Consider the following 18,269-nt stretch of genomic DNA (forward strand, 5'->3'; position numbering starts at 1 on the left):
AAGTCTGATTTTAGGTTAACTCTTCTCAAGAATCATTAGTGTAACCCTCACAATAATCTTACTGATAAATATTATTACCCGATTTTACAAATGGGGAAACCGAGGTACAGAGAGGTTGTATTACTGGTCCTAGGTCATCAAGCTAGTAAGAAGCAGAGGTAGCATTTGAACCCAATTCTGACTCCAAAGCCTGTTTAACTTCTATGAAGAAAAGGGGTTTAAAATAACTGGTAATTTAACTTTACTTATGAGACCACTAAATAAAGAAATACATTTTCAAATTTCATGTACCCATCTGGGAGACCCTCAATGAGAAATTACATGTTCTGTTTTTATTTGTTTCCTAATCATCGCCCACGATTAAATATTTAACTAACGTATAGTCAAGTTTAAAACCATGTTGTAGGCAAATTAGTAAAAATGGTGAAGTAAGGACACCCAAAAATTCATTTCTAAAAAAGCAACAAAAAATACAACTGGAAAAAATACTCAATTTTTTTTTAACTGAAAAATTTAACCAGCAAGCTTGCAGGAATCCAGGGAACATTTATTCAAGAAAAGTGATTAGTTTCTGTAAGATCAGTGATCTGTGTTGCTTTAATTCTTCTTAGCCCTTTGTTCTCCATCCCAGGAGTAACCTCGAAAAACAGCCGACATGACCAGTACCACAGGGAGCAGAATGGAATACAATCTCATTCCCAAAGAACTGTCTGGTAGTTCCCTGAAGACTCACTTAAAAGGTTTGTCTTTGACCTGACTGAGAGCTAGGTAGCGCCAAAAGCCTCTGTCCTCAGGGGCAATTTTGTGAAAACAATTGCAGGTAAATGTTTTAACAGGGCAGCTGCTGAGGCAACAGATAACAGTTGGTGCAAAATTTTAAAAAAAGCCTAACAAAAAAGCTTAAAAGTCAAAGCTGAGAAATGAGATGTCCATAGAGACTCCGGAGGGCTTCAAAATATGCTCAGGAAATTGGAAGACCATGGGACACATTCCTGAGAATCTAGGAAAGAACTATTAGAGCTAATAAATGAGTTCTGCAAGGTTGCAGGATACAAGACCAATATGCAAAAATTAGCTGTATTTCTCAACACTAGGAATGAGTAATCCAAAAACGAAATTAAGAAAACAACTCAATCTATAACAACATCAAAAAGAATGGAATACTTAGCAAAAGAATTTACCCAAAGAAGTGCATGACTCATATACTAAGAACTACAAAACACTGTGTAGAGAAACTTTTAAAAGACGTAAATAAATGGAAAGACATGCTGTGTTCATGAATCGGAAGATGACACTGTTAAAATGACCCTCCTCCCCAAATCAATTTATGGTTTCAATGCAGTCCCTATTAAAATTTCAAGTGACTTCTTTCTAGAAATTGACAAGCGATTTCTAAAATCATATAACAATTCAAGGGACCGAGAATAGCTAAAAAGCTCTCGATAAAGAGGAACAGTGTGGAAGGACACACACATCCTGGTTTCAGAACCTAAATCAAAGCCACAGCAATCACAGTGTGGTACTGGCATAAGGCTAGACATAGCAATCAATGGAACAAAACTGACAGTCCAGAAATGAACCCTTACATGTACTGTTTATTGACTTCCCACAAGGGTGCCAAAGGTATTCAATGTGGAAAGAACCATCTTTTCAAATGGTGCTGGGACAACTGTATATCCCCATGCAAAATAATGAAGTTGGACTCGGCCTGCACTTCACACCATAAGTACAAATGAACTCAAAACAAATCAAAGACCTTAATGTAAGAGCTAAAGCTGTAACATCCTTAGGAGAAAACGAGGGGTAAATCTCTATTACCTTGATTAGACCAACAGTTTCTTAAATATGATACTAAAAGCACAACGAAAGGGAAAATAGATAAATTAGACTTTATAAAAATGAAAAAAAATTGTGCCTCAAAGGACACTATCAAGAAAATGAAAAGACAACTCATAGAATGGGAGAAAATATTTGCAACTCATATATTTGGTAAAGGCTCACATTCAGAATATCCAGAATATGTAAAGATCTCTTACAACTCATCAAAAAGATAATAACCACATTTTAAAATGGACAAAAGATTTGAAGAGACATTTCTCCAAAAAAGATATACAGATTGCCAATAAGCTCATGAAAAGATGCTTAATGTCTGAAGTCAGTAGGCAAATACAAATCAAAGCTGCCGTGAGATACTACCTTACATTCACTCAGATGGCTATAGCCAAACAGACAGTAGCAGACGCTGGCAAGGATATGGAGAAGTTGAAATCCTCACACATTGTTGGTGGGAATGCAAAATGGTGAAGACACTGTGTACAACAGTTTGGCACTTCCTCAATAAAGGTAAACGTAGAGGTGCTATATGACCCAGAAATTCACTCCCAGATATGCACCCAAGAGAATTAAAAACATGTCCACAGAAACACTAATGGCCAAAAGGAATAGGAAATTCCTTGCAAAGCTCATAAGTGGATCTACCACTTATTAACAGTGTATAAACCTAGGTAAGTTGTCCAACATCTATCTCTGAATTCCAATGGGGATAATATCTGCATCACAAGAGTTGTTGGGAAAATGAGATACAGCCTTAGGTAACACGTGATGAGCATTTACCATGTGCAAAGCACTTTTCTAAGAGCTTTAATCACAGTATCTTACTTGTATCATAACTAAAAGTACTAAGTATACTGCCTGAAACATAAGCACCTAATAATTGTAAGTACTAAAGAAACGGGGCAGAGGAAGAATTACTATGCTTTCGAGAGAAAGAAAATATCTTGTTATAAATGGGAACAATAAGATGCAGTTGGAAAAAGAGAAGTATCATTGTAACCTGCTGGGTTTGACAAACTCAAAACTTTTGTACTATTACAAATAAAACAACCACCCTAGATCATCCTAAAGGACAGATTCCCCACTGCTATTTTCAGTTTCGTGTTTATGCCTTTCTGAACCTAAGAATAAGCTGCCAAGATTCCAGTCTCTACCAAAAAGAGCATCCTTTAGTTGCTCACAGCTATCTAAAGGAAACCAGTTAAGGTTAGTTGACTAGGGGGGGCATTAGGGTGTCTCTGTGATCACTGCTCAGTTTGCCTTCTTAGTGTGGCCTGACCTACCTCACTGATATTCTCAAGAGTGGGGTCAATAATTCAACAGGGCTAAGGCTTGGATTTTCCTCTTATACCCTCTTAGTGCCTATGATCTTGGCACAATATGGATGTACCACAGACAAGCCAGAATGTGAGTGGGCTCTACCTGGATGAGGTACAGCTTTTCTACATTGTAGAGTCCTTTGTTTTCTAAAATCATGGAGCTTGTGTCATTAGAATCAATGAAGTGAGCTAAAAGCATTTTTAAAAAGATTTTACTTTTAGAGAGAGGGGAAGGGAGGGAGAAAGAGGGGGAGAGAAACATCAATGTGTGGTTGCCTCTCGTGCGCCCCCTACTTGGGACCTGGCCTGCAACCCAAGTTTGTGCCCTGACAGGTATCTGAAACAGCGACCCTTTGGTTCACAAGCCGGCGCTCACTGCACTGAACCACGCCAGCCAGGGCTAAAAGAATTTTTTAAAACAAGCCATCAACCCTGGCGGGTGTGGCTCAGTGCATTGAGTATTTATTTATCAATAACATAAAGACTTCATTCAAGGACTTCTGGACATGGAATCCTAGACAGACACGCTGCATATCCCTGCACAACTAAGAAGGAATACAACTACATACCTCAAAACTAGAGACAACCAGAAGTTCCAGAAAATCAAGCTGCATGGAAGTCCAACAAAGAAAGATATAAAGAAGAAATACTCATCCAGACAGGTAGGAGGGGCAGAGAGGATGCAGTGTGCTGGTGGCAGCGCCAACGGCAGGCCGGCAGAAAGCGCAGTCATACATTTTACAAAGCAGGGAGGGACACCCTGGGGGGTGTTCCCAGCTCCTGTCCAGACCCCGCAACTCAGGGTCCCAGCACCAGGAAAAATCAAGCCTCATTGCTTCTGACTGTGCAAACCAGTGGTGGCTGGGGTATAGGAAGAAAGTGCCGGAGTGTCAGCAGAGCCTGCTTGTTTAAAGGGCCGCCATGGTCCTAGAATGTCCACAGACCCACCCACTCTGGGAACGACGGCCAGGGCAACAGCCAGAGAGGTGCCAGTCCCATACAAAAATGGGAGAAGTGCATGGAAAAGGGGCAAGTGCTGAGCGAGCAGCCTTGTTCCCTCTCAGACCTCTCCCCCACATACAGTGCCACAACGTGGTAAAACAGATCGCGCTGTACTGAGGAATTTCTAAGGCTCCGCCCCTTACAATGTAACAAGTAACAGCACTATCTAAGACACAGAGGCAAAGAAACACAGGAGCCTGTCAGAATGAGGAGACAGAGAAGTATGGCCCAAAGGAGGAACGGATCAAGGTTCCAGGGGGAGTACTAAGTGACAAGGAGATAGCCAACCTAACAGACGCAGAGTTCAAAACACTGGTGACAAAAATGCTCACAGGCTTGACAGATATGCTTGATTACAGCAAACACATAAGGGAAGAAGGGAAGGCCATGCTAAGTGAAACAAAGGAAAATCCACACAAAACCAATGGTGAAGGGAAGGAAACCGGGGTTCAAATCAATGATTTGAAACACAAGGAAGAAAAAAACAGTCAACGAGTACAGGATAAGGAAACAAGAATTGAAAACAAGGAGGAGAGGCTTAGGAACCTCTGGGAAAAATTTAAACATGCCAACATCTGAATCATAGGGGTGCCAGAAGATGAGGAAGAGCAAGAAATTGAAAGCTTATGTGAAAAAATAATGAAGACTCCCCAAATTTGGCAAAGGAAATAGAAATACAAGTCCAGGAAGCACAAACAGTCCCAAACAAGCTAGACCCAAAGAGTACCACACCAAGACACGTCATAATTAAAATGCCAAAGGTGAAAGACAGAGACTCTGAAAGCACCAAGAGAAAAACAGAGAATTACTTACAAAGGGGTGCCTATAAGACTATGCGCTGATTTCTCAAAAGAAACGTTGCAGACAAGAAGGGACTGGCAAGAAGTATTCAAGGTGATGAAAAGCAAGGACCTATAACCAAGATTGCTCTATCCAGCAAAGCTACCATTTAGAATGGAAGGGCAGATAAAGTGCTTTCCAGACAAGGTAAAGCTAAAGGAGTTAATTATCACCAAGCCATTATTATGGGACTTATTTAAGAAAAAGAAGATAAAAACTATGAACATTAAAATGACAACAAACTCACAACTATCAAGAACTGAATCTAAAAAATAAAAACAAAATCCAACTAAGCAAACCAGAATACGAACAGAATCATACGTATAGGGATCATTTGGAGGGTTATCAGCTGGGAGGGGGAAGAGGTAGAAATGGAGAAATGGTGCAGGGATTAAGAAGCATAATTGGACACACGGGAGACTTCCGGCCAAGATGGAGGCCTAGACTGACACGCTCTGTCTCTCTCCACAACTAAGAAGGAATACGACTACTGCAAAGCCAGAAAAAACCAGAAGTTCCAGAAAATAAATGGAAGTCCAACATATGAAGTTATAAAGAAGCGGTGCTCGTCCGGAGCGGTAGGAGGGACGAAGCCAGGGCAGAGAGGTCAAGCCGTGCTGGTGGTTGCAGCATTGGCGACAGCGGCGGGACGGCGGTAAGCTCAGACATCTGTATTTAAGGGGAGGCAAGAAGCACCTGGGGAGAACCCCCAGCTGCAGACCAGACTCGTCAGCTTGTGATTCTAACGCCAGGGAAGGCAGAACCCCATTGCCTTGGACTGAGAGCGCCGGAAAGGGTGGGGATTGAGGAGGAGGCTCCCGGTCTCTCAGCAGAGACTGAATGGCAGGAATCCATCTTGGACCCCCATCTCCACAGAAAATGCCACAGCGTGGTGAGAAGGGTCGCCCAGTTGTGAGGAGTGCATGGGGCTCCACCCCCTATAGTGTAGGAGGTGTGACAGCCATACGCACAAAGCAAAGGTAAAAACAAAACTGTCAAGATGGCACAGATCATGATAGAAACCCCGGCGATGCAGCTGACCAGACAGCAAACATCTAATCTAACGGCTCAGCACTTAGGAAATCTTTCTGAGGCACAGTTCAGAGCTTTAGTTATAAAAATGCTTACAGACCTAACAGCAGATCTTAAACAAGATGGGGAAGGGATGAAGGCTAGTCCTGCTGAAATGAACAAAAACACATACGAAACTAGTGGTGAGGGAAAGAAAAGCAGGGATCAAATCAACAAATCGGAACATAGGGAAGGAACAAACAGTCGACCAGTGCAGAAAGAGGAAACGGGAAGTGAGGAAACTGAGGAGAGGCTCAGAAACCTATGGAACAGCTATAAGCAGGCCAACATCCAAATCATAGGGTTGCCAGAAAAAGAAGAACTAGAAATTGAAAAATTATGTGAAAAAATAATGAAGCAGTGCTTCCTTAACTTGGGGAAGGAAATGGACTTACAAATCTAGGAAGCACAGAGAGTTCCAAAAAAAAATGGACCCAGGGAGAACCACACCAAGACACATGATAATCAAAATGTCAAAAATTAAGGATAAAGAGAGAATCTTAAAAGCAGCAAGAGAGAAGAAGAGAATTACATACAAAGGGGTCCCAATAAGACTATCAGCTAATTTCTCAAAAGAAACTCTGCAGGCAAGGGACTGCCAAGAAATATTCAAAGTAATGAAAAGCAAAAACCCACAACCACAATTACTCGGTCCAGCGAAGCTGTCATTCAGAATAGAAGGGCAGAGAAAGTGCTTCCAGGATAAAGTAAAACTGAAGGAGTTCATCAGATCCAAACCACTGTTACATGAAATGTTAAAGGGATTTATTTAGGAGAAAGAGGATCAAAACTATGAACATTAAAATGAAAACTATCACAACAACCAACAACAGAAGCTAGGGAACCGAAACAAAGACAAACTAAGAAGGCAATGAGAATGGGAAAAGAATTATACGTATGGGGAACATTTTGGGGAAAGGTTAGCAGGGAGGGGGAAGGGGGAAAGGGAGGGAGATGGTACAGGAATTAAGAAGCATAGTAGGAGGGAGTGGAGTAGACTGGAAGATGTCGAGAAGAACTATATGCACAACCAATGGGCATGGACTAAGAGGGGGGACAACTGGAGGGAGGAGGGTCATTGGGTGGGGGGGAACAAAGAGAAAAGAAATTGGGACAACTATAACAGCATAATCAATAAAGCATATTTAAAATAATAAAAATAAAGAAGCATAATTGGTAGGTACAAAATAGACAGGAGGAAGTTAAGAATAATATAGGAAAGGGTGAAACCAAAGATCTTATATGCACGATCCATGGACATGAACTACGGGGGGTAACATTGCTGCGGCAAGCGAGGTACTGGGCAGAGGGGAGCAAAGGGGAAAAAATTGGGACTACTGTAACAACATAATCAATAAAATATACTTAAACAAAAAAAAAGACTTCATTCAAGAAACTTACTGAATTATAATTACCTGAATCCCAGGGGTGAATCAAGACTTTGTGGAGCTTGAGCATCATCTGTTCTGGGAAATCCTAATACCGACATGCCAAACTAGAAATATGGAAATTGCTAGTGCCTCTCCTAATACCTTGAAGAGGGCCCATGCAAGTGAAGAGCCTTGAAGCCTAAGTTCCATTCAACTCATGGTAAGTCTACCTCAAACTTGTCACAAACTTGTTTAATGCAGAGAAAAGTATTGTTTCAACATATAAAAACACCAGTAATACATTGTATAGATGATCAAATGACTCAACTTGAGCGGTGGCATCTTCCCTGGGCAAGTAGCCTTTGGAAAAAGATGCGATTTAGTTTATACCTCATTACGGCAGATGTTTCCTGAAGCAAATTAGCCTTGTCCCTAACAAAGCTTTGGCCCCAAACAAAGGAGCCCAGCCCCCAGCACACACGAATGGCATTGTGACAAGCTTTTGAAAATAACTGTGCATTAGTTCTAGCAGTACAGCTCTGGACAAACCACAGGAGTATCTTTATTTCTAACACCTTTTCCTGTCATTTAAGATGAACCCAGAAACTCAAGAACAACAAGTTGGTGCCTCCTGGATGACAAATCTGTCCTGGCCCACCCCCCGTTTCCCACTTAGTCTCCCTCCTCTCCTGTTACCCTGCTGCAGAGATGCTGCGTGGGTCTCCCATGTCCTTCCCAACAACAGCCATCTTCCTCCTTCCAGTATCAAAGTTTCTTGGGGGTAAAGTCCCTGCCCAGTTCTCCCTTGTACCCCAGCACTTAGGACAGTGCTGATACACAGTGGGCATGGCACCCAGGAAACCTTTTTTCTTCCTGTGCTGCCTTCCTAGCTATAGTGAAACGCAGCTTCTTATAGGAATCTCTCCGTGTTACACAATGCTGGGCAAAGCTGCTGAGTTTAGGGCATTGCACTGACACCACCGAGACCTCTGGGTGGGAGGGCCCCAGAAGCCTGCTGCTCTCTGATGCGCGGGCCAAAGGGAAACTGACCCTCAGCCTTCTTTCCCCAAGTTAGGGATCAGCAAACTAAATGGGAAAGGAAGGCTGCCACAGATGGGACACCTGCAGGAACTGTCAGTCCAGCTCCAGACACACCCTGAACACCCGCATCTAAGCTGAAATGAATTGTGGGAAGTTGGGTTTCCGAACCATAAGACAGTAAGACAGCCTTTTCAAAGGCAGGTGTAGACAACAGTCTTCACCAGGAGTCCAAAATCCTTTTCAGGCCACTGAACATACGCATTGTGGTTTGCTCATGTCCCAGAGAAATCACAGAATTTTTGAGCTGTGAGAGAATAAAACCCACACTTCTCACTGAGGAGAGGTCAGGAAAGAAATTGGAATTAGGCTACAGTGATGTATTTTCTTGATGACTATTTCTTCACAGCACACCTTCACATAAACAGCATATTTCCCCATACCTCACAGGTTCCCGTTGCCACAGACAAATCACTTCAGACTGACATACTTTCTCAAAAAGATAACATTCTGTGCGATTGAGGAGAGACGTGCCCTGTAGCAGGTTTTTAGGAAGACTTCCTGCTTTACCGTTTAAGAGACCCATGGTTGAGGAGAACTCTGAGCTAAGCTGAACCCTTTCAGTCCTATGTTCCATACATTTACGCAGTTAGACACTTTGCACGTGAGCAGGAATCGAAGTTAAACTCACAAGTGGAATGTCAAGGACCATTCACAAGTCAGAGCAGCAGCACCGCTGGGACAGCCATGACGCTACATTGAACGATATTTGCTTGCTGCCTTTTATCGCCCCCGCCGTAGGTCTGTGCTGGGGAAAGCGGGGCCTGCGTGTGAGTCACACAAGTCCTTGGCCTCCTTGTACCTTTGTTTCCTCATTTGAGAAAAATGAATGGCTCCTAAGCCATACTCTTCAGAGTTCAAACTGGGCTTACACCCAGCCCACCAATCCCTGGATGATGTGTTCACACATAGCTTTTTACATGTATTTATCTTCTATTTCACTTACACCGTGTGTAAAAATTGCATTCCGTGCCAGGCCTTAAATGTTCTGGGGCTCAGTGACTCAATGGAATTGCCGCCAAGATTTCTTCAAAAGGAGACACAAGCAAAAGACAAAAAAGAAAAACAAAATTCAGATCATTTATCCTTTGGCAGTGATTCTTATTTATATATGAAAAAACAACCTCAATACTCCCTCTATACATTAAATAAATCTCACTGTGGGAGATATCTCATATGAGCTAGGCTTTTATGTGTACACATGCAAAACAGTAAGTGCTTGAAAAATACTTGCATTAAGTGGTCTTTATTTCTCTAGCACAGGGTTACACAACTTAAAAACTATTGACATTTTGAGCTAGATAATTCTTTGTCATGGGGGCTGTCCTGTGCACTGTAGGATGGTGAACAACTCCGGCCTCTGCCCACTACATGCCAGTAGCATATCTACAGTCCTGACAACTAAGAATGCCTTTGGGTATTGCCAAGTGCCGCCTGGTGCAAAACCACCCTGGCTGAGAATCACTGCTGTGGAATGCTTCATTCCGATCTGTGAGGTAATTCTCACACTAGTCTGGGCTAGAGACAAAAAGGACTGGCTACATAACTTTAGCAGCTTTCTACTCATACAATTTTAATCTTCAAAAGAAATAACAAAGATTTACAATTAAGTTTTATAAAAATTGTAGACACATGAAGTTATAACTTACATATATTCAATGAAAGGGAGTGCTTCAAATGTGTTCTTTTGAATAAAATTTATGTTATTTCCAGATAAATCTCTAGAAAAAAGTAAAAGAGAAATATTGGCTGAATTAGCTATTAGATACCAAAATAGTAGAAATAATTGGTAGGGGTTGGAATGATAATATTGAATACATAGCTTTAGTCTAAGCTCTAAACCTTAGGAATTGGGATTTGAACCTTCCAGAGCCCGTAAACTTGCCCTCACTTCCCTGAACAATCTCACCCTCATGATCTTTATAAATAAAATATATAACTATAGATCTTGATAAATTCTGAAGATAATCTTTCCTGAGAGCAGAGTTGATGAGATGATATTTTGTGGCCTCATCAAATTTAAATTATGAGCTGAAAGCTTTTATCTTTATATATTATAAATTTCTGATATGAAAAAGAAATAGCCTCACACTTACACACTTTCCTGGTTTAGTTCTGTTTTTCTAGGCCAATTCAATACCAGAAGAAATAAAAGATCCCTTTTCACATAACTTAAAAGGAAGCTGCCACTTTTTAAAATTCAGAACTTTGAACTAATTCAGAATAATACTTCCTACTGTTTTGGCAGAAATTCATTTTTTATTTTACATTGCTTTAATAACCCATGAATTTAATTGCCTCGGTTGTACAGTGGTGGGAAAACAAAAAACCAAAGTGGTACTGGATTTTTATTTGAAAACACCCATTCTTGTCTATAGTTACTCTTATTTCCATTGATCCCAGCTGAGTCCCTCAGTGTTCACCTAGATGAGTATAACTGTCTTCTGACTGGTGTTTCCATCTCTGGTCTCTCCCTTTCTAATCCATCCTGCAAACAGTCACCAGATCAACACTCTGGAAGTGGTTCTCCAAAACCAGCCAGCATCACTTGAGAACTTACTGAAGATGCAAATTCCCAGCCCTACTCTGGACCGACTGAATCGGTAACTGTGGGGGTGGAGCTTGAGTTTTAACGGGCTCTTCAAGTGACTCTGTTGTAGGCGAAAGTTTGCCCTCCAGCACAGGTGTGATAACATGGTAGCCTGCCACGTTATCCTTGGCTTGGCCTTCAAAGCCCTAGAAGATCTGGCTCTAATCTCCTATTCTTCTGAGGTGTACTCTACAGGTACTCAAGGTATTTTTTCTGTATTTTGCCTTTCCTCACGCTCCTTTTGCAAGCTTCTTCCATCCACAATGTCTGTATGATGATCCCTAAGGGCCCTTCAAGGTTGTCTTCAAACAGCATTGCTCTAGTAACATCTTTTTTATTCCCTTTAGAATTATCTTACTAAATCATAAATGTACAACAGCTTCTTAACTCTACACACGCACTTAAAATTTTTTTAAAGGAAAAAACGTTTTACGTCTTATTACACCATGATCCTGGCTAATAGCTTTTCAGAACTTTTGAGAAAAATCTTAGAAAAGGTTTCACATGTCACCTGAAACTTACAAATTTAACATGATCAAAGAAGGAATGCTTCTACACTCTTACAAAGACCACCAGAAATAAACAACAATTAAAAAGCTAAGAAACTGTCTCAAAGGCATTTTTTTACAATCCTTCCTCCACAGTAAGGTAACGTTATTAAATAATCCAATCCATTCACAAAATGGCTCTCTGCATCTGCTCTGGTGTCTTCTGCCATATCACTGCATACTTATGCATGACTGAGATAAGAGTTTCCTTAACGTTGTTATTTCGATACCCTGAAGCTGTTCTGTTACGTCTGGGTTCTCATCCTCTCCTATTTATACAGTGAAGCCCATGGCAAATAGGAAGAAGCTCAATATCGGCTTCTCCCTCCATAGCCCCCACTTCCTCCACTTCCTTTAGGACCATAGTTTCCTCCACCATATGGTCCACCCATGTTCCTGCTACCACCAAAATTTCCACTCTTCATTGGACCACAGTTAGAAGGTTGCTGGTTATAATTTCCAAAATCATTATAATTCCCACTTCCATTATTTCCTCCACGTCCTCCGCCATACCCATTATAGCCATCCCCCAATCCACGACCACTTCCACAGCCGTCAGATCCTCCTCTAAAGTTACTTTCCGGTCCTGGTCCAAAATTTCCACTGCCACCGCAGGAGTCTCCAAAACCGAAGCTGCCTCCTCTTCCACTTCTACAACTTTGAACCTCCTGCATTTCTTGTCTAGACAAAGCCTTTCTTACTTCTGCATTATGACCATTGATGGTATGGTATTTCTGCAACACAATCTTATCCACAGGATCATGGTCATCAAAAGTAATTACCTCAATGGTATCAATTTTTCCATATTCCTCAAAGTAATCTCTAAGATGATGCTCCTCAGTGTCTTCTTTAATACCACCAACAAACAACTTCTTCACAGTTACATGTGTCCCTGGCTTTCCAGATTCCTCTCTTGCAACAGCACGTTTTGGCTCAACCACTCTCCCATCAATTGAATGAGGTCTTACAGCCATGGTGGAATCAACCTCAGCCATGGATGAAAAATTTACAAAACCAAATCCTCTTGATCTTTTGCTTGCAGGATCTCTCATTACCACACAGTTTGTAAGTTCCCCCATTGCTCGTAGTAGTTCCTCAAACTTTCTTCTGTGGTTTCAAAGCTCAAGCCGCCAATAAAGAGTTTACAGAACAGTTCCTTTTCTCTCTTCATCGAGGACTCAGTCCCTTCAGCCCGATTTCCCGCAGCCGAGCGAGATGAGACAGCTCTCCGCGGTCGAACGCGAGCCGGACTCGTCCTGGCGCTGTAGTGAGAACCGCCGCCGCTGGAGAAACAACAACGCTGAAGGAGCCTCCACACGGCAAGCCGGCGCTGCTGCTACTCTCTAAGTAACATCCTTGCCGATCCAACTTGAAGTGTCTTTTCCCTCTGCTGTGTTCCAAAAGCAGTTTATACTTCTCATTGCCCATCTCCATTTCTTCTTTTTGATACAGTTATTTTTGCATCTTATTTCCTCTGAGCATAAACTCCTTGAAAGGATGGATGAGGCCTTGCTCACCTGCACTGTCTCCCATGTTTAAAAGTGGCACGTGAACATATGTAAACTCAAGTATTTATAAAATAAACAGATAGCTGGGGAGTAGAGGGAGAAAAATAACTGTCGTAAAGGAAATGTGGTCTTATTATTGTGTGACTCCCTCTGTGTGCCCTGCAGCGCTGTCTTCTGTTTAGTACCGGTGCATTGTGGTGCGAGCTTGCATGTTCATTTTCCCTGTGAGATCATGAGTTACCAGAGGGTAGAAGCCATGTCTTGCCCATATTTGTGCCTACAATACTAGCGACAGTGCTTGGCATATTCTTTTTTGGCTTGTTTGTTGATTGGCCTTTTTTAATGAATGGGAATACTTAGGCTAGCATGAAGTAATTAGCTTACAAAGTATTTCACAGGAGAAGGGATGAATGACCTAATCTATTGAGCAGTTAGTTACCTCATTTGTTGCCCTGAGGTTTGAAAAATTTCATAATTCAAAGGGCTATTTCTAGGGTCTCATGAGGCTCTTTCTACCCACTTCCCTTAAGCCTTTTACATTTGCAAAAATAATCTATTTGCTAAAGAGCATCATTAATTAGCTTTAAAAAAATAATGACATACACATCTCTGAATGCCATGGACAAAGGATATGAATTGAGTTCTTATAGCAAAGAACATCTCCTTATCTCTAAGTAAATGGAATCACTAGGCAAGCATTTCTTCCTTGGCAAGAACGCTGGAGAGATCTTTATTTTGTAATTAGTGAAGGTAGGGGCATTTCTGATATGCTTATTTAGTGTAGACATTTCTAAGTATACCACTTAACCATCATTTTAAACATTGAAATCCTGAACACCAAGTCTGCTCTCTTGGTAACTTAACATGTTCATAACAATACTGTTTACATAATTCATCTGCTTAGTTAAACATTTGATATGTAAATGTTAATCTAATTTAGATTAAATTATTGAAAAATTCTGGGTTAATGGCATTCAAATTAATGTAAATGTTCTATAGTTTCTTGTCCTTTAGGAGACAATTTCAGGTTAACCTCAGTTTCTCTCATTTTACTAAATTAACATTTTAAAACCTTTTCTGTAAAGGCAGACAGTAAATATTTTAGGCTTTGCAGGCCACAGTCAGTCTGTCTTGCATATTCTTGTTTGTTTCTTTCTTTTCTTTTTTTGTTTACAGCTCTTTAAATGTGTAAGAAGTATTTTTAACTGATGGGCTGTATGGAAACATACCATAGGCTCTATTTGATCCATGGGCCCTAAATTAAATGTAAATACAGGCAGATGATATATGAACACTTATATGACCAGGTTCATGTGGGTGTGTATCACTACTCAGACATTATTACCACTTTTCCTCTGTAACTGGAGACAATTTCCTACCTATGTCTTGTCTCTACGATTAAAAAATTGAAAATGCATTGAAGATAATAAATGCTCAAGATAGGCTGGAAGCCCTATCCACACTTACAGAATTTGTAGCATTTTATTGGTGAGAGAAATTATAGAGATTATCTAATTTGAACCCCTTATGTATTTTATAGATAATATAACTAAAAAATTATAAATAAATACGATTAACTTACAAATACTTGAGGAATGAAAGACCTTCAAATGAATCTCTATGCAATTCTTTTAAGTTATTTTCACTGAGGATTCTGAAAAATAAAAAGGTTATTTCTGGATCAAAATGCAAAATAACTACAATTATTTACTACACAGAAATATATATGGAGAAACCTGGACAGAAAACAGAAACAAACATAAGAGTTTATAGCCAATGATACAGAGTTCACGGAGGAAGCACAAGAGGACTTCAGGATAGCATCATTAATATCTTCAGAGAGCTGTAAGCAGCTAGCACATCCACTGAAAAGAATGAACTCAGCCTTATACAAATGAAGTGTTGTCATTCATAAAAATAATGCTCAGTATATGAGCAGCAGAAATGACAGTTGAATAAATTAGGAAACTGAGCGATCTGGCCAATGAATTCTCCATAATGAAAAAGGATGGGAACGGGAATGATCCACAGACAAGTCTGACACCTGGTCTGCCCAAGGAATGTTAAGGCCTTTGCTTTATCTAGTCTCTCAGTAATGACGAAGGACCTGCTTGGGGTAGGGGTGGGCAGTGAGGGGAGTTTCACTCATTTCCTACATGTGAGGAGCAGAAAGGCACAGAGCCAGTGTCTCCAAGAACGGAGCGAGGGAGTGGTGGAGAGTCAGCACGGAAGCAGCTCTGCAAAACATCAATGTTAGTGTCTCTTGCAGGAGATTCCCCCCTCCATGCACATAACATTAGGTGGTGCCCCCTTCAGGAGCCTTGGGGATTGGAGAACGTGCTGTGTTGCCTTGTGAAACTATTTCCATCAAGTTCAGCATTTGAAACACTCTGCTTTCCCTCAATGCCTGTTGGCCACATATTTTTATTAACCGCATCTCGTTGCATGATTCTACCCCAAAGCTTAATTCTTTACTCATCGCATACGGAAAAATATTACGGCCCAGAAACTCAACCACTGAAATCAGGGACGGGTCTCAGTTATAAGGTAGTTCAGATGACACAGAATATAGTTACATTTTTTTTTAAAGAACATGAAAATAAAAACGCAAAGACTTTAATTCCCACAAACAAGTCTTGGAGTCCTAAGAAGACATCAAAGACCCTGGCCTCAACTTGAAATTCACCACATTGTAAGGCACAGCAGTGATGGTCAGAATGTGTACGCAGGGGGAATGGTCAGGGCTGATGCTCTGATTCATTGTTTTCTCACCTCCCTTAGGTAACACTCATATTTCCATAGAAATGGTCCAAAAAGAAAAAGAAAAAAAAAAAAAACCCGCAAGGTCAAACAATGTTTATAGTAAACCTTTTCATAAATATAAAACGTTGGAAAAAATTATACCTCCCCAAATCATCACTTAAAACTGTATGCATATTTTCAAATCACGTATTTGTTGCAGATGTCATTCGCGTCACTACTTGGAAGTTATAACAGTTATTAGATCTACCACTATAGCTCGTTTCTTAGTATGTTAAGAGAAGCAGATTTATTACTATATCAATTAAAAAATATTTGAAAACTTCTTTTAGTAAGTTTTCCTTTATTTTCTTATATATTTTTTAAAATTTATTTTTTATTGTTTTTCTATTTCATTTAAAAACATAGTCCCCAAGAACAGAGGCTTCTGCCGATCACCAAAGAGACTAATGGAAAAAAACAAAAAGGTGAAGAAATCCTGCTCTCGGGGGTCTGTTGACCCTAAGTTAGAGACCTCTCCCTCATAAGGTAGAAATCCCAAGTTGACTTAGAAATCTTCAACATTTACCAGATTCATGTTGTTGTGTATAAGATCCCAAACACATGTTATTAAAAATATTAGTGTTTAATTTTCAACTTAAAAAATGTGTAATGTAAATTTCTCATGGCTCAAAATTCCATAGGTATATAGTTAGACAATCCAAAAATTTTTTCCTACACCATCTTTCAGAGTACCCCTTTCTCTCTACTTCTTAAAGAAAACTAATCTTATTTATTTCTTGTGCTAAATGACTTTCATTTTTCTTACAAGTTTGGAAAATAAAATTTCCAAGTCAGATCCTATCATGGAAAATATAAACTATATATAGTTTCAAAGAAATTCATAAATTAAAAAAAGAACACCGGCCTGGTTCTAGCATTTTTCTGTACCAATGAGATATCTTAGAGGGTGCTCATAAACCCTATTTTTAGATCACTGTGGCTATTTTGTCTCTTATTAACTCAGAGGTCATTTATGACATCTATTCAAGTTGAACTAATAATACGACACACAAACTGTCATGAAAAATGCCAGTTAATTACTTTGAATGTAAATATTTTTTCCAAACTACTTGTGTACCTAAACTGACTTTTCTACAAATTGATTTTAAAAAGATAAAAGAAAAATAGGCAATAAAGAACAGGGCAAAGTCAGAGAAGAAATATAACTGTTCAATATTTAAAGATTTCTCACAGTTGTTGTTCTATTACAATTGTCCCCATTTCCCCCCACTGCTCTCCCCGGGCCTGCCCACCCCCAGCCTCTCCCACAGTCAGTCCCTCCCTGGTGTCCATGTCCATGGTCATTTACACTAGTATCTTGACTAGACCCTCCCCTTTTTTCCCCTCTTTTCCCCCTCTTCCCTCTCCTCTGATCACTGTCAGCCTGTTCCCTGTTTCCGTGTCTCTGGTTCTACTTTGCTCATTTGTTTGTTTTGTCATTAGATTCCAGTATGAAGTGAGATAATATAGTATTTTTCTTTCACCACCTGGCTTATTTCACTAAGCATAATACTCTCCAGTTAAATTTACAAGTAACCAGAAAAATTCAAATTCAGATGGGACCCCTTTTATTCACTCATTGCATCAGCCAAAAAATGGAGACTATCAGTGCTGGAAATGCATGCTGTCGTGGCCTACTGACTGGAGCATACGTTGGCACAACGTCTTTGAGGGCAGTTAAAATATTATATCAGTATACTCTCCACCCCAACAATTCCATTTCTAAATATCTATTCTGCAGAAAACCTGTCCATATTCACAAAATGCATGTGTAAGAATGTTCGTTTCAGCAATACATGCAACAGGAAAATGACATAATCTAAACATCCATGAATAGGGGGATTTTTAAACTGTAACACACCCATACTATAGAATATTATGCAGAAGTTTAAATGAGTTGGTTAACCATCAAGGAAACAAATCTAAGACACAGCAAGGGGTGGAAGGACCAAGTTGTTACCATTTATGTAACAATAAAAAGAAAATCTCACAACATGCCTATTGTGCTATCAGTATGTAGGCAAACGCCTGGGAAAGGTCTGCAAGGGTGTATAGTCAACAGCTCAGAACAGCCTCACCTTCAGGGTGGGGGATGAGGGCAGAAGCGAAGTTTTCACTGTACCTGTACTTCATTTTTATATACTGAGAATATAATCATGTATTACTTGTTATAGTGAAAAATAAGGTTAAATTGACTCACTTTAAAGAGGGCCTTCCAATTTAATTTTTAAAATAAACACAGAATTGGATCAATAGAGGTTGATTTGGGATACAGAGGTGAATATCTT

The 18,269-nt window shown here is 40.1% G+C and overlaps 1 protein-coding gene, 1 long non-coding RNA gene and 1 pseudogene across 2 annotated transcripts in view; all 3 read right to left on the bottom strand.

Moving 5' to 3' along the window:
- Nucleotides 1-9,542, bottom strand: part of LOC149994905 (uncharacterized) — a 10,368-nt gene extending 826 nt beyond the window's left edge. The window contains exons 1-2 of the long non-coding RNA XR_016507646.1: nt 9,480-9,542; nt 7,481-7,541 (exon numbers count right to left, since the gene is read on the bottom strand). This is a non-coding gene — a long non-coding RNA (uncharacterized LOC149994905). The remainder of the gene's footprint in view (nt 1-7,480; nt 7,542-9,479) is intronic.
- ELSPBP1 (epididymal sperm binding protein 1) overlaps nt 1-18,269 on the bottom strand; it is a 223,699-nt gene that overhangs the window by 162,459 nt on the left and 42,971 nt on the right. The window lies entirely within an intron of this gene.
- Nucleotides 11,659-12,983, bottom strand: LOC149994906 (heterogeneous nuclear ribonucleoproteins A2/B1 pseudogene; annotated as a pseudogene).

Source organism: Furipterus horrens, unplaced genomic scaffold, assembly GCF_987537825.1.
Source record: "Furipterus horrens unplaced genomic scaffold, mFurHor1.1.pri manual_scaffold_13, whole genome shotgun sequence".
Classification (NCBI taxonomy): Eukaryota; Metazoa; Chordata; class Mammalia; order Chiroptera; family Furipteridae; genus Furipterus; species Furipterus horrens.